Source organism: Myxocyprinus asiaticus, chromosome 49 (assembly GCF_019703515.2).
Source record: "Myxocyprinus asiaticus isolate MX2 ecotype Aquarium Trade chromosome 49, UBuf_Myxa_2, whole genome shotgun sequence".
In the NCBI taxonomy this organism is placed as follows: Eukaryota; Metazoa; Chordata; class Actinopteri; order Cypriniformes; family Catostomidae; genus Myxocyprinus; species Myxocyprinus asiaticus.
This window is the reverse complement of record NC_059392.1, coordinates 26582016-26601946: the sequence shown is the minus strand read 5'-3', so window position 1 is coordinate 26601946 and position 19931 is coordinate 26582016. Positions and strand designations below refer to the sequence as shown.

The following is a 19931-nucleotide window of genomic DNA, read 5'->3' as shown; positions in this document are numbered from 1 at the left end:
GGTGGCACAATTATATTTTTGTCTACAAAACTAATTTCAAACATTTAAGCATACGCCTTCAGATCAAAAGATTTTTAAGATCATGAGAAACATTTCAGTCAAGTGTTTCAAAACTTTTGACCGGTAGTGTGTGTGTGTGTATATATATATATATATATATATATATATATATATATATATATATATATATATATATATATAATTTTTTTCTCTGTGGTGTTTGGTGTGGCTGGAGGTGCCTGTTCTCAAAAAGAGAAGATCCCACAGGTTTCCACTTCAGTAGTGTGGTGTTTGTTTTGCCAACAGAGGGAGCTGCTCGCTATATCAACTTCAACTGTTATCATTTGTCTTGATCGTGGTGAAAACAGGACCAAAGTGAAGGAGAAGGGTATAGCTGCGGGCATTGCTCCAAAAAGCACATAAAGGCAGCATAAAATTAATCAATATGACTCGAGTGGATAAATCCATATCCTCAGAAGCAATATGATAAGTGTGGGTAAAAAACCTAACAATATTTAACCCTGTAAATTCTGGCAAATAATTTTTTGGTTTGTTTTTTTGTTTTTTTTTTACATTAAACTGTTTTCAGTACCGTTAGACAAACTATTGAAAAATATATATTTTTTTTTATTATCATTATTTATTTTTTATTTTTTATTGTATCATATTTGATACATTAGGCTTTAAAGGTCATTATCCCAGCAATTCATTTTTGTGTAGGACATTTTTTATTTAAGTTTTTCTTAGCCCATTTATGCTACAGTGGTAAATCTTGGGGTATTATCAGAGGACTCTCTGGGCTTTTCAGAGATACCAAATGTTTGAGAGTTTGACCATGACAACTTCCTCTTCTTGCTCTATAAATATGGATTGAAATGTATCACAGTTAAAGTCAGCACATCAAATACAATATAAAATATAATTCTTTCAATAATTGTTTTTTTTTATTTTTTTATCACCAAACACTATATTGACATTTAAAAAAAGGGAAATTGTAAAGCTTTTTTCGCTGGGTCTCAGGGACTTACGATAAGATGACATCATAAACGCTTGTAATGTAAAATTATGAGGTCTTTATAATGACAGAGCAGACTGCATTTATGAAAAATACACAGAAATATTATTTCACTCTTTAAATTTATCTTATAAAATGTATATGTCGGAATTTTCAAAGCTCTGTGATGTTTTTGTGGTGGGCATGAATGTAATGTAATGGTGATTGAGAGATATTCCTCAAAAACCTGTTGTGTTATATTTAATACATGGATTTCTAAGCAGGGTTTTCAATAAAATAATATTCAAAATTTTTACCAAGTACAAGTTGCTTATATTCAGCAAAAAAATAAAATAAATAAATAAAAAACTTATATTCATTTTAAAATATCAGTAGCAATATAATCATTACAGTCACTTTTACTTTATTAAAATAAGCTGTCATTTATCCCAACATAAGAGTCACTTTTTTCTGCCACCATTTTAAATAGATCGATATAAACATTGAAACCACTTTTTTTCCACAAATAATCACAAGATGGTGCCATAAACATGAAACTTACGTACCATAGGTTGTTTGGCTCGTCAGCTTGAACAGAGAGTGAAACAGGAGCCGTCAAACATTGTGTATCATATGTGATACAAACAGCTTTATAGGATTAAGTCCTATTTACTATAATTCTCCACTTTCACTTTCACATTATTTCACATTTTGAAAGTGAAAGTGGAGATTTATAGTAAAAAAAATAAAAAAAAGCACATAAATGTTCTCAACCTCACCTACCATACTGCTTCTGCAGACATGGATTTAACCACTGGATTATGGATTACGCTGCCTTTATGTGAACTTTTGAGGCATCAAAGTTCTCTGGTCACCATTCACTGGCATTGTATGGACCTACAGAGCTGAGAAATTATTATAAAAATCTTCATTTGTGTTCTGCAGAAGAAAGAAAGTCATGCATATCTGGGATGGCATGGGGGGGGATCTCCTCTGCCTTTTGATTTTTCTATTCAAAAGCTTAAAGAAAATACTCTTAATTGTACTTAAAGGTGCTGAAATTTTTTTTCATGATAAATAATTTTTTAAATAAGTGCCATAAGATATCTCACCTGTCTCTGTGACAGCTCTAGACTCTGTAAACAGTAAACAAAAATGTGACCGCGGGCCACGATAAGTGACGCTTTCTGCCTGTCAATCAATTTGCACATTCTCATAGTTTTGTAGTTTCGGCGAATTACTGAGGCTTTATGTCATTTTTATGCCATGTTGCTCATAACAGTTGTCAGTTGACAATCGCTTTTGCTCGGTGTCGGTCTCAATAAATCTCATTTGATATCTTTCAGTACGGGTTTCGGAAATAGGGGTGTGGCTAATCCAATGACTCATTTTGTGGAAATTCTAGAATGGCTAATATCGCTTTCAACACCTTTAATTGTTAAAAAGTAAATATGGAAACTTTTACTCAAGTATGTTTTGGGCTTGATACTTTGATGTCTTGCAGGGTTATGAGGGTTACTTTTGACATGTATTCCACTACAGATTACAGAATACATGCTGTAAAATGTAATTTGTAATGTATTCTGTTAGATTACTCAAGGTCAGTAATGTAATCTAAATACTTTGGATTACTTCTTCAGCACTGGTAGATTTTTTCACTTGTTTTGACTATAAAAACTCTGCCAGTACAGTAAGACAATATACACATGTTAAAAATACATTCTCTGAAAAACCCAAATATCTTATGCAGTGTTGTTTCTAAAACAAGATTAATCAAACTGATCTTGTTTTAAAGATTTTTAGATATTTTTACAGGAAAACAATACAAAAATTATTATCAAGAATATGATTTTCACCCTAATATCAAAGATCTTACTAGAAAAAAAGAAATTATGATCTAATGTGAATTTTCTTGATAAAAATATGATCATGTCTGGTAACATGTGCATGTAAAATGGCTAAAAATAGCATTTTAACTTAGCATAAAGCTGACAATTTACACAAGGTTTATTTCTATTTCTTGTGCTCCAAACTTACTTCAAACTTACTTCAAACGTACTTCTCTGTCTGCTCGTATGAATGTAACACATCATAAGAAAGTGTTTCACCGCTGTTCAAATGCACTTTGGATCACATCATTTATATGTATAAATATTTTCCATCTGAAAGGACTAAATATTAAATGAAAAAATGATAATAAAATGCAAAGTAATCTCTTCAGTAATCAAAATACTTTTGAATGTAACTGTATTCTAATTACCAATGATTTAAACTGTAACTGTAGTGAAATACAGTCATTGGCGGTTCTAGCTTGTACGGCGCCCTGTGTGAAACCCGCTTCAACATGCCCCCAAAGTTGTTGATGGGGGTGGGGGGGGATCTGTGTGGGTGCCTCATGTAGCCCCCCCCCCCCCCGCAAGATGCCGCACTGGGCAACTGCGCATGTCGCCCATGCCTAAATCTGCTGCTGAATACAGTTACTTATATTTTGTATTTTAAATACGTAATCCCATTACATGTATTCTGTTACTCCCCAACCCTGACTTGAGTATAGTTTTGGCACAGTACCCATACTTGAACTAGGTTCATGAAGTAAAATTTAATGTACTTTTTACACTGTTTTATATATTTGCATGAAAAAGCATATATACTGCCAATGATTAACAATTATTAATTGGTAATTGTGATTACCCAGGTGCTATTCAGAGCAGAGTGTCCAAGCAGGTGATCTGTTCAGAAAAAAATGCTTAAATAAATGCTTAAATAAATGCTTACCACATCGATGCGAAGACATTGACATATTATTGTACTTTTTAAGATCCCATGGACATTATAGCCAACCTTTTTAATTAAACGATCAAATTACTAAAATAAAAAAGAGAATTGCTTTTAAAGAATTTAAAAACTGATGAAAAAAAAAAAAACTTTCATTATGTTTATCAGATACTTTCCTTACTGTAATAACACAGAAGATAAAACTGCTCTGGTAGGGAAACCGAGGGTATCAGCAGAACTTAAATGTAAAAATGTCAATTGAATAAAATCCATTCAAAGTATTATGCTGGTAATATCATTTGCAATGGAAAATGGTTTTAAATGAGAAAAATGCTAAATAAAATCATTTTCACCTGTGGAAATCAAATTTATTCAGACTTACAGTATGGACCTCACTATGTAATACACTAAATATCAGATTAAAAATAAAAATCTGTAAAGATAAACATTGCATATTTATATTAAGCCACATACACAAACAAGACTTATTTGGGCGCTACATTTTTAGGTTCTGTAAAAAAGGTTTTTATTGAACTCATACACAACAGCTTTATGACTATATGGAGCCTTTATTGAACATGAAAAGGGATCAACAGAGATAAAATGACTGAGTGCATTTGCTGACTAGATGGGTACAAAGGACAATACTCAGAACAGGAATTCTGGTTTAATAAGATAACACATTAATAAATAACATTTTTGAAAATTCTGACTTTGCTCAACAGGATGCAAAACCAAGAAATACAAATCTTTTGTACAGACTAATACTTTCTAGAAGCCACTAGTAACTTACATTTAGAAATCCCTTATTTTGTGTATAACAACTAAATTCCCCCTTCTCCTCCAAATCTTCCAATTGTTTTCATAAAAAAACAAAAAAAACAATACACCCTCATCCCCATGATTTTTTGAAAATTGGAGTATTGAGTCCATGTACTATTTTACTCCTACTTTTCTCAGATATACACATGTAAAATGTAGTCTTTTTTTCATCCAAGAGAATGGACCAAAAACTCTGATGACTCATCTCGTACTACACAGATTTTTGTCCAATCAAAAGCTCTCTAGAATGAAAATGTCCCTCCCCCTAACACCACCAGCAACCGACTAGAAAGTAGATTCGTAGATGTGATGTAACTACCGTAAAGCTCTTTTCCCACCAAAACTTCCAGTTTTAATTGAAAATACGCCAACACAAGACAGAAAAATGCATTCATCGAGAGACTTAATGGAGTCTTTAAATTAATTCTAACTAATACCCCAGTCAGGAGTAACGGTACGTGAATGTTTATTTCTTTATCTACAGATTCCTTCAAAAATTGTCTTTTTGAAACACAATAGAAATGCCTGAAACATGTTTCAAAAATTACACTGAACAAAACAGGGTGAACCTAGTGTGCATTTTATGTATAGCTGCTGCCAAGTCAGTGTATCTTTTAACTTTTGTGAAGCATAAAAGTCTTTCACTAAAGTAAATTAAATACAGATAACCACCAAAATAGCTATTAAGATAGAAAACTTCATGTGGGTCTCTTTACATCCTGCCAGAACTCCGTTAGCTGCTGCGGAGAATTCAAGATTGTCGTAATGACCCTGAGAAACTCGTCTCATTTATATTCTTTCAGATAGGCTCTGAATTGAGAAGGGTCTGGGGGGTTTGAGGGTTGAATGCCTAACCGTTTTAGACAAGCACCCACATATGCGTCCTCTATGTTAAAGGGCTTTATGTCCTTGGAAACTTCAACTAATTTGTTTGGAAGATCGTTGGAGAAAACGTATCCCATACCCAGCAGATATACGGGGTAGTTTGGTTTTGGGTACAGCTTCTCTGCCACATACCATTTTGAGTTTTTGTTTCTGATGACTGTCTGGTTCCACATCACCATTCCAGTAATATAGTTCTGTCTGGGTGTGTTGGGTGCTAGTAAGAGGGTCATCAAATTCTCCACATTCAAGAACATGTCAGAATCAACCTTCATGCCATAAGCTGCTTGAGGGCAACGAGTGGCCAACCAGTCCATGATCACCATCGTCTTTATGGTCAGATTGACATATGTGTCAACAAAGTTGCTTTGCAGCAAGTCTCGGTGTTGTCGACTCTCATCCTGTAGCTGCTGTTGGACTTTATCAGTGTCGGCTCCTCCAGACAAACCCACCACGAACAAAGTCATCACTGTTTTTCCCTGGACTGTGCTTTCATTTCCCCATGTGCTCCGGATGGCGTTCCGAGCGTCCAGTTGATGGGGGGCCACAGGGACCATCAAGACCAGGAATGGATTCTGCTGGTGACATTTATCAGGTTCATCCAGGGTGAATTGATAGTTGTGTGGATAAGCAGCATTATGATGCACTGAAATGTATTTGGACACAGTGGATTCTGCAGTGGCTGAAGTTTCAGTGGTAGTGTTTCTTTGCTGAACTTGTTGATTAGCTATGGGTGGCGGTGCTGAAAAAAAAGTTTTATTATCACGAGCAGAAGGAAACTCAACCACCACATAATAGGAGCTTATCTGGTTTATCACTGTATTATTCATAGTGTTAGAGGGCAAAACTCGTTTGAAAGAGTAATCCGTTGTGTTAAGTATAGCAAAAACTAAGAATGTCAATATAAATAGCAGAATGAGTCCTTTTTTAATGTGACACTTGTTTGGAGCTCTGTTCTGAGTCAGACTGCATCTGAGAAACAAAGAGAAAAAAAGAAACTGAGAATGTTGGAACATGACTGTGTGGATTTTCTCCCATTCAGACACAAGAGCATCAGTGAGGTCAGGCACTCATGCTGGGTTGATGGGGACTGGCTCGCAGTTGCAGTTCCAATTCAACCCAAAGGTGTTCAATGGGGTTTAGGTCTAGGCTTTTTCCAAGCGAGTCAATTTCTTTCAAACCAGACTCAGTAAACCATTTTATAGTGGCATTTTATGATGGTTCCATGTTAATAGTCACTGAGCTTTTTGGTACAGCCAATTTTACTGAAATGTTTGTCTAAGGAGATTGTACTAATGTTTTATGGATGTATTTATTTTGACCGCACCTGTCCGTAATGGGTGTAGCAGAAATAGCCAACCTTATTAACAAGAAAAGTTTTCCACATATTTTTTGCTATATAGTGTTTAAAGAATAAAACCTTTGATCTTCAGTCAGGTATCGCTCTTCATATCCTAAATATAACTTTTTTCTTTTTCTTTTTTACTCAGGGTTAATCAGGGTTGTCTTTAACACATTTAACAAATACTACCTTCTGCTCATACAAAATGTGTGATCATTCCTTAGAAAGAGGGTAATACATCTGATTTAATTTCTAAATTATCCAGTAAAATTATGGTTTCTAAAATTTTGTTTTTGTACTGCATGAATATGTCTTTTACTCCACATCAAATTTCATATGTTCTCTAAATGTCTTTAATCAAACTGAACCTAATGTGAACCGAAATTTTTTTTTAGGTAAGTGGTTGCACAAAATAATTTTATCTACATTTGAGATATACTGTATATTGAGTTAAAATTACTCATTATTTTTTAATTATAACAGCTCAATTATATTAAGTAATGTGAGCTAATAAAACCAGATTTCTTCATGTTCATTCTACTTAATAAAAATATGCACATCGTATAATATTGCCCAGGCCTTCATAATTTAATATTTATTTGCAAGAGGCTACATTAGCAAGATTGATTTCATTTTTATTTCGCAAGTTTTTGCACACAGTTTTTATAACTAAATCTTTATGGTATAAAGCTAAATAAAATCTCCTTAACTTTATAATATAATATTAATTAAAGTGAGTGAGTATATTTAACTTAAACATTTGAGTAAATTAAGTAACTTTTACTTAAAAATATGATATACATGGTACTTAGACTATATGATATCTTATTAGTACATGTCACGTTTTGAATTTTCTTTACAAACACGTTTAATCATGTACTACATGACATACAGAAGCCTCCCACAGAAAAACTTATTGCATGTTATGTAGTCTTTGAGACAACATTACCCTGTATTATCGGCCATAGAAACCAGATATAGAGCTGCCCCCGCAAAACCTCAACACGACGGTGACAATCATCAGATCATTTTTTTTTATCATGAACAGGCCATTTTGAGTGGAAAATGCATTCTGGTGATAATCTATTTAGAATGGTGAGTCATGTTTCCAACTTGGGAACAGTGCTCATGTCAACAACTGATCTGTTATACGTTTGTTAGACACCACTGATGTGGATTAAGGAACAATATCAGATGCACTCAGGTGTAAGGTGGGTTCAGGTGTCAACACCGTTTCAACATTACAACATTTCTAAGAGATTCACTAACAAGAACTTGTTAAGGAATTGCCCTGTTGAATTTGGGGAATTGTCCTGTTGAGAACATAAATAAATTATGTCACAATTGATCTGAGACACCCTGAACAACAGCTATCAATAAAACAAGCTCTGTGATCAGCTGCGCAGAAAAGTAAAGTTATTAGTAAATGTTTAAATGTACAGTAATTTCAAATCAGATGATTACAACACACTCCAGAAAAGTTGAGACAGGGGCAATTTAAGACTAATAACAATTTGATGAGTTCAAATAACAAGGTGATGTGAAACAGGAGATGTTAAACAGGTGAGGCAATCGTGTCATAGTATATAAGGAGCCTCCAAAAACAGCCTAGACCTTCAAGAGCAAGAATCATTCGAGACTTGTCAATTTACCAACAGATGCTTCAGCAAATAATCCAGCACTTTGAGAACAATGTTCCCCAAAGACAAATTGGAAGGACTTTGGGCATTTCACCCTCTACAGTGCACAATATAGTTAAAAGAATCTAGGAATCTGGTCAAATCTCGGTGCGTAAAGGACCAAACGAAAACCACTTCTGAATGTGTGTGATCTTTGATCCCTCAGATGTCACTGTCTTAAAAAACATCATTCATCTGTAATGGATATCATGAACATGGGCTTGGGATTACTTTAGTAAACCTTTGTTAGTCGACACCACTCGCCGCTGCATCCACAGATGCAAGTTAAGACTTTACTATGTAAAGGAGAAGCCATACATCAACACTGTCCAGAAGCGCTGCCGACTTCTCTGGGCTCGGTCTCATCTTAGATGGAAAGTAGAACAGTGGAACTGTGATTTTTGGTCCGATGAGTCCACATTTCAAATAGTTTTTGAAAAACAAAGCTGTTGTGTCATCCGGGCCAAAGATGAAAAGGACCATCCAAGCTGTTATCAGCGTCAGGTCCAAAAGCCAGTGTCTGTATGGGCCAGGGGTGTGTCAGTGCCCATGGCATGGGTAACTCGCACATCTGTGAGGGCACCATTAATGCAGACAGATATGTACAAATTGTGGCGCAACATATACTGCCATCCAGCACTGTCTTTTCCAGGGACATCCCGGAATCTTCAGCAGGACAACTTCAAACCACATACTGGCAGGAATAAGCAGAGAGTTCAGATGCTAGATTGGCATGCCTGCAGTCCTGCCCATCTCCAATTGAGAATGTGTGGTGCATTATGAAGCGCACAATACGACAATGACGACCCCGTACAATCGAGCAGCTGAAGACCTACATAATGGATGAATGGGGGAAAATTCCACTTTCTAAACTTAACAAACTTGTGTCTTCAGTGCCCAAATACTTAATAAGTGTTATTAGAAGAAATGCTGATGTTTCACAGTGGTAAACACTCGACTGACCCAACTTTGTTGCAATCATCTGATTTGAAATGACTGTACATTTTCAAAAAACAATTAAATTCACAATGTCAACATCATATAATGTGTAGTTCTAATGCTTTCAATATAGCAAAGGGTGAATATAATTTACAGATCTCTCCTTTTTGTTTTTATTAGCATTTTTCATACTGTCCCAACTTTTTCAGAATTGGGGTTGTACTTTTCAACCACATAACCATGGTTGTGCTTATTTAAAGGTACAAAGTTTAAATTAACATTTTTACTAATACAATTTAACTATGGCTACAATAATTTTAGGCTTGTTAAAGTACATATGCAATACCTGTTTCCAGTAAAACTAAACATCCACAAAGATATCAACCACAGTTTTTTTTTGTATATGTTCAGTTTTATGATTCCTTCTTGAACACAAAGTAACACTCGGTCACTGAATAATTTAATCATTGTCAAGCAGTTATAGTGCACCTTGACACATGTATCAACTAACCGAGAAAGAATCATATCGAAATCTTAAAACGCATAGCTTTAACTTTATCCCTCTATAATGTATGGGTCAAAATTATGCAATTATATACACTACCGTTCAAAAGTTTTGAAAAACTCACTCATTCTTTATTATAATTTTTTTTCACATTTTAGAATAATAGTAAAGTCATCAAAACTATGGAATAACATAAATGGAACTATGGGAATGATGTTGTGACTAAACAAAATCCAAAATAAATCAAAACTGTGTTATATTTGAGCATCTTCAAAGTAGTCACCCTTTGTGTAGAATTTGCAGACATGTACTCTTGACATTTTCTCATCAACTTCTTGAGGTATCACCCTGGGATGCTTTTTAAACAGTATTGAAGGAGTTCCCATCTATGTTGGGCACTTATTGGCTGCTTTTCTTTATTATTTGGTCCAAGTCATCCATTTCAAAAACTTTTTTTTTTTTTAATTACATTTTAGTTTTATAATGAAGTAAATTAATATGGTGGCACAATTATATTCTTGTCTACAAAACTCATTTCAAACATTTAAGCATACGCCTTCAGATCAAAAGATTTTTAAGATCATGAGAACAAAAGCAGGTCTGGGTAGCTCAGTGGTAAAAGACACTGACTACAACCTTTGGAGTTTGCTAGTTCGAATCCTAAGGTGTTTATTTAAGTAACGTACATCAGATTTGTAAGTAAAAGTTTTTGTATTATCTGAAATGTTAAATTTACTAACTGTAATCAATATTATGTCATGAAGTAAATTTAACTTAAATTTATACCATTAAACGTTACGTAGAAAAACTTGCGAAATAAAAATTAAGTAAATCTTGTAGATATACAAGAGATCTTGTGTAGTTATAAAAGCTACATTTTTTTTCTGTCAAGTTAAAGTATGGTTACAGTGTCAAAATGTTACTCAAGAGTCAAAATATCAAAAACATACTGTACTTGAAAGTAAAACATTTCCTCATTTCATTTTATCATCAAGTTTTTATCAGAAAACAAGGAAACCTTTTTCTTAGCTTTTGAAATTGCTATTAAATATATTTATATGTATATAGAAGACAATGGCATCATGGTAAACACTGAAATATGTACTTTAAAAGTCTAAATAAAATTGTAAGGAGGAAAAGGTATGATTTTTTCCATGCTAAAAGAAAAGTCGAAAGCAAGGATGAGCTCACCTCTTTTGGTTGGAGACTCTTACCTCCATGTCTCCAGGTAAGTGTGTGTCTTTATTTAAAGAGATCAACGGCCCTTCTAACTGAAAGCCTGAAAGTTAAAGCTGCCTTAGAATTACACTTTGCCCCTCCTCTTTTACCTGACACAGGTGTTCATTAAAAATGAGGATTTGGGCAAGAAAGCTATAGATTTTTGTCAATTGAAATAGTCCGTACAAACTTAATTGTACTGGAAAAACAATATACTGTACACCTACTGTATTTAACAAGACCATTGGCTACATTTTCATCTTAAATAAAGTTAGTACAAAACAGCTTTTGTCAGTAGGGTTTAGGTGTTGTTATCCAAACTGCTAATTATTTACCAAAGTTCCTGTGTCCTAAGGTACGGTAGGGCAACGACTGATTACAGTGAAGACTGTCAGGGCAAATGAGCCTAATGTTTATACTGGGAGTGTAGAATAGCAAAAAGGTTATCAAAGTCATTTTCTTAATCAGTATTTTTGTCTTGTTTTCCAGTAAATATTTATATACATACACACACAGTATACAACAGGATTAATTTGCTAAAGAAGAAAAATTTTATATGAAGATAATGCAACTTGTTTTTAGATAATATATCTTGAATACATTTCTTTAACCCAATGGCAATTGTTTTTTTATTTTTAGCTTTTTTAAGCAGAAAACTCTCAAATAATGTCAAGGATGTTAAAATATTTTTACTGGACACAAATATTTAGAAAATATACTGTGTGTGTGTATATATATATATATATATATATATATATATATATATACACTATATTGCCAAAAGTATTCGCTCACCCATCCAAATAATTGAATTCAGGTGTTCCAATCACTTCCATGGCCACAGGTGTATAAAATGAAGCACCTAGGCATGCAGACTGCTTCTACAAACATTTGTGAAAGAATGGGCCGCTCTCAGGAGCTCAGTGAATTCCAGCGTGGTACTGTGATAGGATGCCACCTGTGCAACAAGTCCAGTCGTGAAATTTCCTCGCTACTAAATATTCCACAGTCAACTGTCAGTGGTATTATAACAAAGTGGAAGTGATTGGGAATGACAGCAACTCAGCCACGAAGTGGTAGGCCATGTAAAATGACAGAGCGGGGTCAGCGGCTGCTGAGGTGCATAGTGCGGAGAGGTCACCAACTTTCAATCGCTACAGACCTCCAAAGTTCATGTGGCCTTCAGATTAGCTCAAGAACAGTGCGTAGAGAACTTCATGGAATGGGTTTCCATGGCCGAGCAGCTGCATCCAAGCCATACATCACCAAGTGCAATGCAAAGCGTCAGATGCAGTGGTGTAAAGCACACCGCCACTGGACTCTAGAGCAGTGGAGACGCGTTCTCTGGAGTGACAAATCACGCTTCTCCATCTGGCAATCTGATGGACGAGTCTGGGTTTGGCGGTTGCCAGGAGAACGGTACTTGTCTGACTGCATTGTGCCAACTGTGAACTCCATAATCCAACTGGAGGGGTTGATTATGGTGTGGGGTTGTTTTTCAGGAGCTGGGCTTGGCCCCTTAGTTCCAGTGAAAGGAACTCTGAATGCTTCAGCATACCAAGAGATTTTGGACAATTCCATGCTCCCAACTTTGTGGGAACAGTTTGGGGATGGCCCCTTCCTGTTCCAACATGACTGCACACCAGTGCACAAAGCAAGGTCCATAAAGACATGGATGAGCAAGTTTGGTGTGGAAGAACTTGACTGGCCTGCACAGAGTCCTGACCTCAACCCGATAGAGCACCTTTGGGATGAATTAGAGCGAAGACTGCGAGCCAGCCCTTCTCGTCCAACATCAGTGTCTGACCTCACAAATGCGCTTCTGGAAGAATGGTCAAAAATTCCCATAAACACACTCCTAAACCTTGTGGAAAGCCTTCCCAGAAGAGTTGAAGCTGTTATAGCTGCAAAGGGTGGGCCGATGTCATATTAAACCCTATGGATTAAGAATGGGATGTCACTTAAGTTCATATGCATCTAAAGGCAGATGAGCAAATACTTTTGGCAATATAGTGTATATTTGCAGTGTGTGACAGTAGTAAACATTTTTAAATGAACAGCATTTCGATAAGAATCTTAACAGTACATCCTGGAAGAGACAAAGGTGTGTACACTTTATTGGACATTGAATCTAGTCCTTATCTAATTCATAAATTACAGCATGGTTACTTTTTTCCAGACATCTTGTAGTATGGCAAAACACAATAGCATTAGTTCAACATTAACATTGTAACAGGTTGAACTGATAAAAATGGAACATGAACTGACAATATACATTCAAATGCATTTCATTCATACACTGTATTTTGTCAATAACAACCTTGCATTAGAAGGCCCTTGGTACGGGTTAAAATACACTTGCTGAAATGTCTAACTGTGCAAATGTATGGCAGTAAAATACTTGTGCTTGCCGTGATTTATCCATTGTCCAATGTGATTTCTTATTAATAGCAATCAGGATTAGGGTACACTTTTCATAACATATCATAAGTATAATTTTGACATTGTCTGACTGCACTTTGTTTGTTGACTGTTTAAGGTACAAAGATCATGAGTGAGAACAGTAAATTCCGGTTAAGTACATAATTTTAAACAATATGACATTGCTCAACAGTGTATAAGACCAAATAACAATGACACATATATTGCACAGACTATATATATATGAGTATACTCTTAGTATAAGAACCAATAAATCATTAAATAACCTTAAAAGTAAGCTTTGAGTTACTTCTAGCCATTACCCCAGTCAGGAACACAACTTGTACATTAACATTTATTTATTCATGGGGAGTACGGTGACGCCACGCGAAGGGTAGACTCGTGAGAGACAGCTCTGCGCACTTTGCTAATTTTTTTAAATTATTTTCATGATATAATCCGGTGAAATTCGAAACACCCAGTTACACATTTGCTGTTTGAGGTAAACATGGCAAAGAAGTCAAAATCCTCGGGCTCTGGAGACATTAAAAGACACTTACGGGTTCAAGATGAAAGCTCAGACAGGCCTGTGGAACGGGGACTTGATTTGGACAGCACGGCGGGAGGAGGAATCTAGCGTCAACTGTCCAACATGTCGGTGATGTTGACGAAGGTACTTGCGGACTTGGAGGATCTCGCTGTAATACGTCAATCGATTACAGCGATGGAAAAAAAATCCTCTGAGCTAGTCACAAGAGTGACAGATGTTGAAAAACGAATCGATTATATGGAGTCATCAGAGAGGGAATTAGCCGCTAATCTGCCCGTGACCAAAGTTGATTTGGAACTTGTTCTTGAAAAGCTTGAAGATCTTGAGAATAGAAGCCGCAGGAATAACATTCGAATTGTTGGAATTCCTGAGCATGAGGAGGGCAGAGATATGGTGAAATTCCTAGACTAGCTTTTCCCGAGTCTGCTCGACATAACAGGTCACAAGCTGGAAATCGAGCGAGCTCATAGAGTCCCAGCTCACAGATCTGCTGAGGGAGACAGGCCCCGATCAATCCTGGCCAAATCTTTGAAATCATCCGATAAAGATCTCATGTTACACCAGGCGAGGAGCAAAGGAAAGCTTTCTTGGAAGAATTACAATATTTTCTTGTATACTTTGCGAACTCGACAAGAGAGAAATGCAATCAGTTTAAGGAATGCAAGAAACTCTTACATCAACGGAAGATCACTTTTGCTCTGATGTTTCCGGCCAGACTGAGAATAAACACCAAGGACGGCAGCAAAGTATTTACATGTCCCAATCAGGCAATGTCTTTTATTTATTATGAAACAATGGGTGAGTAATCATTGGGTGTTTTTCTTGTGAGTGGACTGACTCACTGTACATACTCTGGCTTTCGGAGGAAGCTGGGTGCCATTTTTGTTTCCTGTTGGCTCCGCCGAGCGACTTTTCCTTAAAAAACTTTTGCATTGATGGAAGATCACTTTTACAATGAATGGTTGACTGCAAAATATCTACATGCCCACACAAAGGATGTCTTTTATAAAGTTGGCGGACTGTGTAAATCATGGGATATACTTTTATGCGGCCTCCGAGTGAATTGACTCTTGACCATCCGAGGACCGGGATGCATGTTTCGTTTCCTTTTGTGCTGGTTCCGCCTAGCGGTTGGAGCTTGTTTTGTTAAATAACATTACTTCGGAACAGTTATGGATGAATCTGTCAGTTCCTTGTGCTAATGCCTCCTGTTGGCTGGAGTATGATTTGTAGAGTATTTTCGTGGGACATCGGAATGATTATGTCATCTGCTGCACTCATCAGCTGGCTCACTGAACATTCGTTTGTCTGTCCGAGGAAAATGAATGGCTTTATATCGGCTGGAATTTGTTTTGTGAAGGAACACACCTTTCAGACAGTTCTGTGAATGAGTCTACACATTCTTTATGTTCATTCTGCCTATTGGCTGGGGTTTGTTTTACAAAATATTTGATGTTATGTAATTTTGCCTTACAAATTTGTGAGGCAAAATTGAGTAATCCGATGGCAAAGTTGTCGCGAGTGCTCTTGTAGGCGTTCATGGACTCTTTGAGTTTAAAGGGATTGACGCTGGTTGGTGCTTTCGTGCGCAGGGTTAATGCACACGTTTTTCTTTTTTCTGTTTGTTTTGTTCAGAGGGAAGTTCGGGGTTTTATTGTTCCATTGATGTTGAAATGTGGTCTTCATAATTTTGTTTTTGACACACAATTAATTTTTTCAACTATATCAAAATATAAAATGTTAATATGAGAGTTCTATCTCTCTCCACATGGAAAGTAAATGGGTTGGGGCACCCCATAAAAAGAAGGAAGGTTATTTATTTTCTTAAACATAAGAAATATGATATAGTGTTTCTTCAAGAAACGCATCTTTCCCCGCAGGAAGCTGAAAATTTTGGGAAGATATGGGGTGGACATGTTTTCTTTAGTGCTGGCTCAAGTAAGAGCAGGGGAGTCATTATATTGGTAAATAAACATTTACAATTCAAATGTCTCAAACAGAGTAAAGATAAATTAGTAAGAGTAATTATTGTTTTAGCTGAAATTCAGGGGCAAAGGTTGATTTTGGCTAATATTTATGCACCTAACGCTGATGATCAGGACTTTTTTATAGATCTTGAAGGGATGTTGCAAGCCGCTGGCACCCCTCATGATATAATATAGGGAGGAGACTTTAATCTTTTGATGGACTCAGTCCTTGATCACAGTGAAGCAAAATTGTGTAAACCCCCTAGAGCAACATTGACGCTTCACAGGATGTGTAAAAATCTTGGTCTTACAGATATTTGGAGACTTTTGAACCCATCTGGTAGAGACCAGATTTTTTTTCATCAGTCCATAAGATTCATTCTAGAATAGATTTTTTTGGATATCCAAATCCCTCATTTCATCTGTTGTTGATTGCTCAATTGGAAATATCTTAGTCTCAGATCATACCCTGGTGAGTTTAGAGTTGTGTTGCCACATATATAGAAAAATAAATCATATAGTTGGCGCTTTAATGTATCCCTTTTGCAAAATCCTGATTTCCAACAAATGTTAAAGACTGAAATCAATGTTTATATGGAGACCAACTGGTCCTCAGTATCCTCTGTGGGCGTGGCTTGGGAGGCACTTAAGGCGGTTCTTAGGGGTCGGATCATACAGTATGCCTCATTCATTAAAAAATCCAAAGCACGAGATCTCGTGGAGTTGGAAGAGAATATTAAAAGTGCTGAGGCAGAGCTGAAGCGCCTTATGTCATGGCCTCAGAGAATTGACCTGATTGAAATATAGATATAATACTATTTTGTCGCAGAAAGTGGAGTTTTGGTTATTCAGGGCAAGACAGTCATACATCGGGGGACAAAGCAGGGAAGCTTTTGGCTAGATATATAAAGCAGAGAGAGTCTTTTTCTACCATTCCCTCAGTGAAATCTGCTGGTGGTGAAATTTTTACCTCAGCCATTGATATTAATAATGCTTTTAAAGAATTCTATCTTTATCTTTATAGTTCAACGTCTTCGTCTACTGATGAAGATATTATAAACTTTGTGGAACCATTAGATCTTCCTAAACTGACGACTGAGCAAAAAAACTCTCTCGATTCTGAGATAACCTTGGAGGAGCTTGACGTGGTAATTAAGTCCCTACCTACTGGCAAGGCTCCGGGGACAGATGGTTTTTAGATCTTATGCTACAGAACTGGCTCCACTTTTGTTAGAAGTTTATACGGAATCATTAAAGAATGGAAAGCTTCCGCCAACCATGACATGCGCCCGGATCAGTCTGATTCTTAAAAAAGGACAAAGATCCAAGCGAGTGTAAGAGTTACCATCCAATCTCCTTGGTCCAACTAGATGTAAAGATTTTGTCAAAAATGTTGGCAATCGATTAAGTAAAGATATGACATCTCTTATACATATAGATCAGGTGGGGTTTATTCGTGGCCGCAGCTCTTCTGATAACATCAGGCGTCTCATCAATATCATGTGGTCAGTAGCGAATGATCAGTCTCCGGTCGCTGCCATCTCACTTGACGCCGAAAATGCATTTGATATGGTAGAATGGGATTATCTTTTTAAGATTTTGGAAATATACGGGTTTGGGAGTACATTTATTGGTTGGATTAAGTTACTTTATAAGCACCCTGTAGCAGTGGTACAAACAAATGGATTAATTTCAGATTATTTACTCTGGATAGGGGCAATAGGCAGGGTTGCCCTCTTTCCCCATTATTGTTCTGTCTTGCCCTGGAACAATTAGCAGCCACGATAAGGAAGGAGGATGATTTTCCAGGGGTGGTTGCGGGAGGTGTGGCGCATAAGCTTCTGCTTTACACAGATGATATTTTATTATTCGTCTCCGACCCCACTAGATCTATGCCTTGCATCCACAGAATTATTAATTACTTTTCCAAGTTCTCAGGATTCTGAAGCTTTGGCTTTGACAGCGTACTGTCCAGTAACGGCCTTCCAGCCGGGCGCCTTCCAATGGCCCAAACAGGGCATTAAGTGTTTGGGAATTTTATTCCCAGCAAATTTGTGTGATTTAGAGTTAATTTTGACCCCTTAATAAAATGGTTTTCGAGCGATGTGGACAGGTGGGCTTCATTACATTTATCGATGATTGGGAATGTTAATTTTTTTTAAATTAATTGTATTCCAAAATTTAACTACCTGCTACAATCTCTCCCTGTAGATGTCCCCTCTCTTATTTCAAGCAATTTGATAGCATAGTGAAGTCCTTCATTTGGAATGGTAAGCGCCCCAGATTACATTTCAATAAGTTACATAGGCCGATTGACAAAGGTGGGCTAGGCCTACCCAAGATTTAGTTTTATTATTATGCATTCAGTCTCAGACATTTGGCTCATTGGTCGCTTCCACCTGAGAGACCCCCTCCCTGGTTTTGTATTGAAAAGGAAGCTCTTGCCCCATCTCGCCTCTGCATAGCCTTTCGATCAAATTAATCGGAGAAGTTAAGTCACACCCGGTTATTTTGCATTTACACTCAATATGAACAAAAGTGTCCAGCCTGTTTAATTCTGATATTTATTTAAACGTAGCCTCGAGCATATGGCAGAACCCTAAACTATGCATTAATAAGTCCCCTTTCTGTTGGTCAGATTGGATTGTGAGGGGGGTTAATACATTCGGTGACATATATGTGAGTGGAGTATTGAGACCTTTTGAAAATTTGGTTCAAAATTTTGGACCTGGATTCTGGATTCCCAGAACTCAATTTTATAGGTATTTACAGCTGCGCCATCTACTCTGCACTGTTTTTGGGAGTAACACACATCCCCCTAGTGCGGCAGATACTCTGGGAGTGGTGATTACTGCTTTTGGAAAAGGTCATGAGGCATCAGTGTATTACTCCCTGCTAAATCAGAGTCTGGGGGACAGAGCGTTAAATTTCCTCAAAAGATTATGGGAGGAAGATTTAAATTGGTTTTTGGAGGAGGGAGTGTGGGCTAGGATTCTTAAAAACGTCAAGTCTGCATCTAGAGATGCAAGGGTGCGCCTTATGCAATTTAAGATTCTACATAGATTTTATTGGACCCCTTCTAAATTGTATAGGCTTGGTCTTAAGGACACACCCACCTGCTGGCGATGCCATTTAGAAGATGGAGACACCACCCATGTTTTTTGGGGGTGTCGTAAGATACAGGAGTTCTGGTTGAGGGTCCAGAATTTTATGGGCGACGTATTGGGTACTCAGATCTCCTTTTGCCCCAGGCTCTGTATTTTGGGTGACAGGGCAGTCATTGATGTAGGTGATAAGTACATGAAGAATTGGATCCTGGCCGGTGTTATGGTGGGCAGACAGGTTATCTTTAGAGGATGGAAGTCAGCTGGAGCCCCCTTGTTTCGTGAGTGGTGCAAGGAGATGGGCAGGGTGGCAGCTTGGGAAGAGTTGTCATATAGAAGGCTAGGCAACATGGATATGTTCATCAGGAGGTGGGGCAGCTATTTTGCCTTTTTGGAGGGCTCTCGGGAGGGGCAGTGGAGGTAGACGTGTTGTTTTAAATGTGTATGTTGTAGCCTTTTGTTTTTGAACATATACTTTTTTTAAATGTATTTCTAAATATTTTCTTCTGTTTTATTTTTTGTTTGTGTGTCTTTGTCAATTGTGTTCGACCACTGGGGTATCTGTTTGTGTTGGGTGGTGGGGTGGTTAATGTTCGGGAGGAAGGGTTGTAAATAATAATAATAATAATAATAATAATAATAATAATATTAGATAGATAGTGTGTGTTATATGGAATCAATAAAAACTTTTAATAACTTAGAAAAAAAACATTTATTCATTAAAAAGGCAGAA

General features: G+C 36.7%; 1 pseudogene; it reads right to left on the bottom strand.

Moving 5' to 3' along the window:
* Positions 1–4129: 4129 nt before the first annotated feature.
* On the bottom strand, positions 4130–11342 carry LOC127438527 (beta-1,3-galactosyltransferase 1-like; annotated as a pseudogene).
* Between the last annotated feature and the right edge of the window lie 8589 nt (positions 11343–19931).